The 5,540-nt window shown below is 44.8% G+C and overlaps 1 non-coding gene across 1 annotated transcript; it reads left to right on the top strand.

Annotated features, from left to right (window-relative positions):
- Positions 1–4,772: 4,772 nt before the first annotated feature.
- LOC141619901 (small nucleolar RNA R71) lies at positions 4,773–4,879 on the top strand. The gene has a single exon (XR_012531834.1). It is a non-coding gene; the product is annotated as a small nucleolar RNA R71 (small nucleolar RNA).
- Positions 4,880–5,540: the final 661 nt, after the last annotated feature.

The following is a 5,540-nucleotide window of genomic DNA, read 5'->3' as shown; positions in this document are numbered from 1 at the left end:
GAGCTTTTGGGACCAATCTTTCCGGCTCTTGTTGGTGACTTTCTCCGAAATGGCTTTAATTTGGCGGTTAGAAACCTCCACTTGCCCACTAGTTTGAGGGTGGTAGGCAAGTGCGGTTTTGTGCCGCACTCCATGTGATTCAAGTAGAGCTTTGAAGGTACTTTTGCGGAAATGAGATCCGCCATCACTTATGACTACTCTTGGTGTTCCGAACCTTGGAAAAATCATGCCTTTAAAAAGCTTCATTACAACCTTGCTATCATTGGTGGGGGAGGCAACCGCTTCAATCCATTTGGATACATAGTCCACCGCAACCAAGATGTATTCATTTCCACAAGAGTTGGGAAAGGGTCCCATGAAGTCTATGCCCCAACAATTAAAAAGCTCAATCTCCAATATGTTAGTCAAGGGCATCTCACTTCTCTTCCCAATGTTCCCAACTCTTTGACAAGCATCACAAGATTTAACCAAGTAGTGAATGTCTTTGAACATGGAGGGCCAATAAAACCCACCTTGGAGGATCTTGGCAATTGTTCTCGAGGTGGCCAAGTGTCCTCCATAGGCGGAATTGTGAACTCGGTCAACAATCTCCAAGCCCTCCTCTCTTGAAACACATCTCCGGAACATTCCATCCCCACACTTGCGGAACAAGTGGGGATCATTCCAAAAGTATCTCCTAGCATCATTTCTCAATTTCCGCCTTTCTCTTGGTTCCATTTCATCCGGTAGGAAACCACTCACAATGTAGTTTGCAAGATCCGCAAACCAAGGGGTCTTGGCGGTAACTTCCATGAGTCCATCATCCCGCAACCACTCATTGATGGGTCCACTCTTGTCTTGTATCCCATGGTCTTCAACGGTCAATCTAGATAAGTGGTCGGCAACAACATTTTCCGAACCGGCCTTATCCTTAATCTCTAAATCAAATTCTTGAAGAAGAAGGACCCATCGCAAGAGCCGGGGCTTCGCATCTTTCTTCACCATCAATTGTCTCAAGGCGGTGTGATCGGAGTAAACCACCACCTTAGACCCAACAAGGTATTACCGAAATTTCTCCACGGCATGAACAATTGCCAACATTTCTTTTTCGGTAGTAGCATATCCACATTGAGTTTGATCAAGAGTCTTGCTTGTGTAATATATCACATGATGCTTCTTATCCACAACTTGCCCAAGTACCGCACCAACCGCGAAGTCCGAAGCATCACACATTATCTCAAAGGGAAGATTCCAATCCGGAGACCGGATTATCGGTGCCGTGACCAATGCTCTCTTCAACCTATTGAAAGCTTCAAGACAAGAATCATCAAACACAAAGGGGGAATCCTTGAGGAGTAATGAGGTTAGGGGCTTTGCTATTTTTGAAAAATCCTTGATAAAACGCCGATAAAACCCGGCATGGCCTAGAAAACTTCTCACTCCCTTGACATTGGAAGGGGGTGACAAGTTCTCTATGACCGCAACTTTGGCACCATCAACCTCAATACCCCTACTAGAGACAATGTGACCGAGTACAACCCCTTCCTCTACCATAAAATGGCATTTTTCCCAATTGAGGACGAGGTTGTGCTCCTCACATCTCTTCAACACACTAGTCAAGTTCTCTAGACCATGATCAAATGAGTCTCCATGGACACTAAAGTCGTCCATGAAGACTTCCATGCTTTTCTCTAGAAAGTCCGAAAAGATTGCCATCATGCACCTTTGAAAGGTACCGGGCGCATTACAAAGCCCGAATGGCATCCTACGGTAGGCATAAACTCCTATTGGACAAGTGAAGGTCGTCTTCTCTTGGTCATCCGGGTGGATGGGAATTTGGAAAAACCCGGAATAATCGTCTAAGAAGCAATAGTAAGCATGGCCCGCGAGTCTCTCTAGCATTTGGTCAATGAAGGGAATTGGGAAGTGGTCTTTAAGGGTGGCGGCATTGAGCTTGCGGTAGTCAATACACATACGCCACCCGGTCACGGGTCTAGTGGGTAGGGTGGTGCCATCCTCTTGTTCAACCATTTGTATCCCCCCCTTTTTGGGTACCACGTGGACCGGACTAACCCATTTGCTATCGGTAATTTGGTATATAATACCGGCCTCTAGGAGTTTCAACACTTCATTTTTCACCACCTCGGCCATCTTTGGGTTAATCCTCCTAAGACCATCAACTTTGGGTTGACTCCCCTCTTCCAAAACTATTCTATGCATGCACAAACTCGAACTTAAACCTTTGATGTCATCAATGCTATACCCAAGTGCTCCTCTATGAGTTTTCAAGATTTCCAAAAGCTTCTTTTCTTGGGACTCACTTAAGTTAGCATTAACGATCACCGGATAGGTCTCTCCCTCATCAAGAAAAGCATATTTGAGTGAGGGAGGCAAGGGTTTGAGTTGTACCTTTGGAGGGAGAAAGCCCTCCACTTTCTTTAATAGTTCCTCATCAACTTCGTGATCCTCTTTCATTTCCTCATCATGCAAAGAGATTTGAAAAACCTCTTCCATCTCCGCCTCTTCACGGGCTACTTCGTGCACTACTTCATCATTTACCTCGATTGTGCTCAATCTTTCTATACTTGGACCTTTCATCAAATTTGGCAAGTTAAATTCGGTTTTGTTGCCCTCAATTTGGAAGGTTAGCCGCCCATTCTTCACATCAATGAGTACTCCTCCGGTAGCCAAAAATGGCCTACCTAGGATGATGGGAGTGTGGCTATCCTCCGGAATATCGAGGACAACAAAATCGGTGGGAATCAAAAACTTTCCAACCTTGACGGGCACGTCCTCAAGCACCCCCATAGGGCGCTTGACGGACCTATCCGCCAATTGGAGAGTCATGGTAGTGGGAGCCAAGTTTTGAATGCCAATCCTTTTTGCAACTTTCAAAGGAATAACACTAACACTTGCTCCCAAATCACAAAGAGCTCTAGAGATAGGAACACCGCCAACTACACAAGGAATGGAAAAACTTCCCGGGTCACCAAGTTTAGTGGGCAATTTGTTAAGGATATGAGCACTACATGCTTCTTCCATAGCCACTATTTCTTGGTCACCCAAGACTCTTTTCTTTGTCAAAATGTCTTTTAAAAATTTTGAGTAGGTTGGCATGTTCATTATCACCTCCGTAAAGGGTAGGGTAACCTCAAGTTTCTCAAGCATATCACAAAATTTGGCATACTTGAGGTTTTCCCTACTCTTTATGGCTCTTGAAGGGTAAGGAATTTTAGAAACAAGTTGGGAATTGGAAGATACCTTTGGAGGAGCCGAACTTTTGTTACCTTTTAGAATGTTGCAAAGGTATTTCTTCAATATCTTCCTCCTCATAAGGGAGGTCTTCCACATATCCATCAACATCCTTGTCCACTTGAATTCCTTTTCTAGTCAAATCTTCACAAGCTTTCTTTCCTTTGGTGTCTTCATTAGCTTTACCCGAAGCCTCAATGGGTGAGCTTTCTTCTTCATCATCCATTCCTACCTCATTCCCCTTGGGATCTTCATCAACTTCCAACTCAAGGTCTTTGTAAGGGTCCTCAAGCTCTAAACCACTCCTTAGCACTACCGCATGAGCATGGTGGCTATTTGAGGCATCTTTGGAGCTTTGTCCTTGAGCCAACAAACCACCGGGTGGCCTTTGAGGGTTAGCCATAGCATGAGAAGCCATCCTAGATTCCATTTCCCTCATGTCCTTAAGAAATGTAGCTCTCAAGTTTGCTTGTTCTTGTTGAGTAGCTTTTGCAAAGTTAGCTATCTCTTGGCTATGTTGAAGTTGCATGTTCTTAATCATCTTCAAAAGCTCCACTTGAGAGAGCTCACCTTGGGGTTCTTGATGAGGTTGGTTGGCTATGGGTAAAGGGAACCCATAGTCATATCTAGCATTGGGACCTTGGTTGTTGTTTTGCCCCACTTGTAGGTTACCTCTCGGACCATAGTTGTTGAAATTTGATCCTTGACCTTGTTCTTGAGACCCTTGAACATACCCTTGCCCAAATCCTTGATTTGCTTGATTTACTTGATTCCCTTGGTAAAACCCTTGGTTGCTTTGGTTTCCTCCAAACTCTTGGTGCCCTTGTTGTGGGTTGCCATAGTTTTGGGGTGGATTGTTGCTTGACCATTGGTTTTGATTTCCAAAATTATTTCTTGGGTTTGGGAGAATTCCCCTTGGTTGAGCAAAACCGGGTGGATTGGTTTGGGTTTGTGGTTGGAGATGTTGGGGGTTTTGAACATTGGTGCTTTTGTAACTAAAGTTGGGGTGGTTTCTTAACCCGGGGTGGTAGAAATTGGTATTTGGATTGTAGGTGTTTGGGTTGTTGTAAGGAGGCCTTGGTGGTCTAGGATTGTTGTTGTAACTTTGAAAAGCGTTCACCTCTTGGGCATTCTCTTCATAGGCACCATTGTAATTGTTGCCACACAAGTCATATGTATGACCACTTCCTCCACAAAGTTCACAACTCGCGACTTGAGCAACTTCTTCCATGGGCGGCCCATATGAGGTCGCGGCTTGGTTCACTTGATTCTTTGAAAACTTCTCAAATTGCTTTGTGAGCAAGTCGAGCTTGGCATTTGTCTCGGAGTTAGAGGCATTTTCCTTAGGATATTTCCCGTTCCTTCGTAGCATGTTCCCTCTAGAACCATAGTTTGCCTCCGAGTCTACCATTTTTTTGATCAATGCCGTGCCCTCTTCATCATTCAAGTGGTCAAAACCTCCCCCCGCGGAGGCATTTACCATCTCCTTAGTTCTTGGTAGTAGAGTTTGGAAGAATGTTTGAGTAATGTACCATTCCGGTATTCCATGGTGGGGGCAACTTGCTATCAAATCTTGATAACGGTCCCAAGCCTCACCTAAGGACTCCCCATCCTCTTGTTGGAACGTATGGATCTCGTTGCGGAGCATCGCGGTCTTTGAGGAAGGGTAGTACTTGGCCATAAATGCTTGGGCTAAGTCATCCCAAGTAGTGAAAGTATCCGGTGGGTGAATGTTCAACCACCGGTCCGCCTTGCCCGTCAATGAAAACGGAAACAACATCATTCTCAAGGTGTCTTCGGACACCCCATTCTTCTTCATCATTGATACTTTCCTCTTAAACTTCCGGAGATGAGCATGGGCATCCTCCTCAAGATGACCTCCAAACAAGTCCTTCTCAACTAACCCGACTTGGGCGGGGTGCATTTCAAAATTGTTTGGGGCCAAAGTGCCAAAGTTGATGGGACTACATGAATCATTATGGTTAGGCCGGTTGTGATCTCTAAGAGCCATTTGTGGTGGGTGGTTCGGTTCTTGATGTGGTGGTGTTTGAGGTGGACTATTGTAATTAAGGAAGTTATGAAAGGGGTTCTCTACTAAAGTCTCAATTGTGGTATTTGGTTGAATCGTAGTTGTTGTATCAAAATTTTGTGGGATGTGTGAGTTTGGTTGATCAATGTTTGCTTGGGTGGAATTGTTCCTCACTCTTTCAAGAGTCCTAGTCCTCAAGGTTCTAAAAAGCCTTTCGGGGTCGGAGTTGAATAGGAGAGCTTGGTGATTCCTTCTAGGCATACACTTGACAAATCGTAAG

Source organism: Silene latifolia, chromosome 1 (assembly GCF_048544455.1).
Source record: "Silene latifolia isolate original U9 population chromosome 1, ASM4854445v1, whole genome shotgun sequence".
In the NCBI taxonomy this organism is placed as follows: domain Eukaryota; kingdom Viridiplantae; phylum Streptophyta; class Magnoliopsida; order Caryophyllales; family Caryophyllaceae; genus Silene; species Silene latifolia.
Note: the sequence above shows the minus strand (reverse complement) of the source record. Positions and strands in the feature narration are given on the sequence as shown.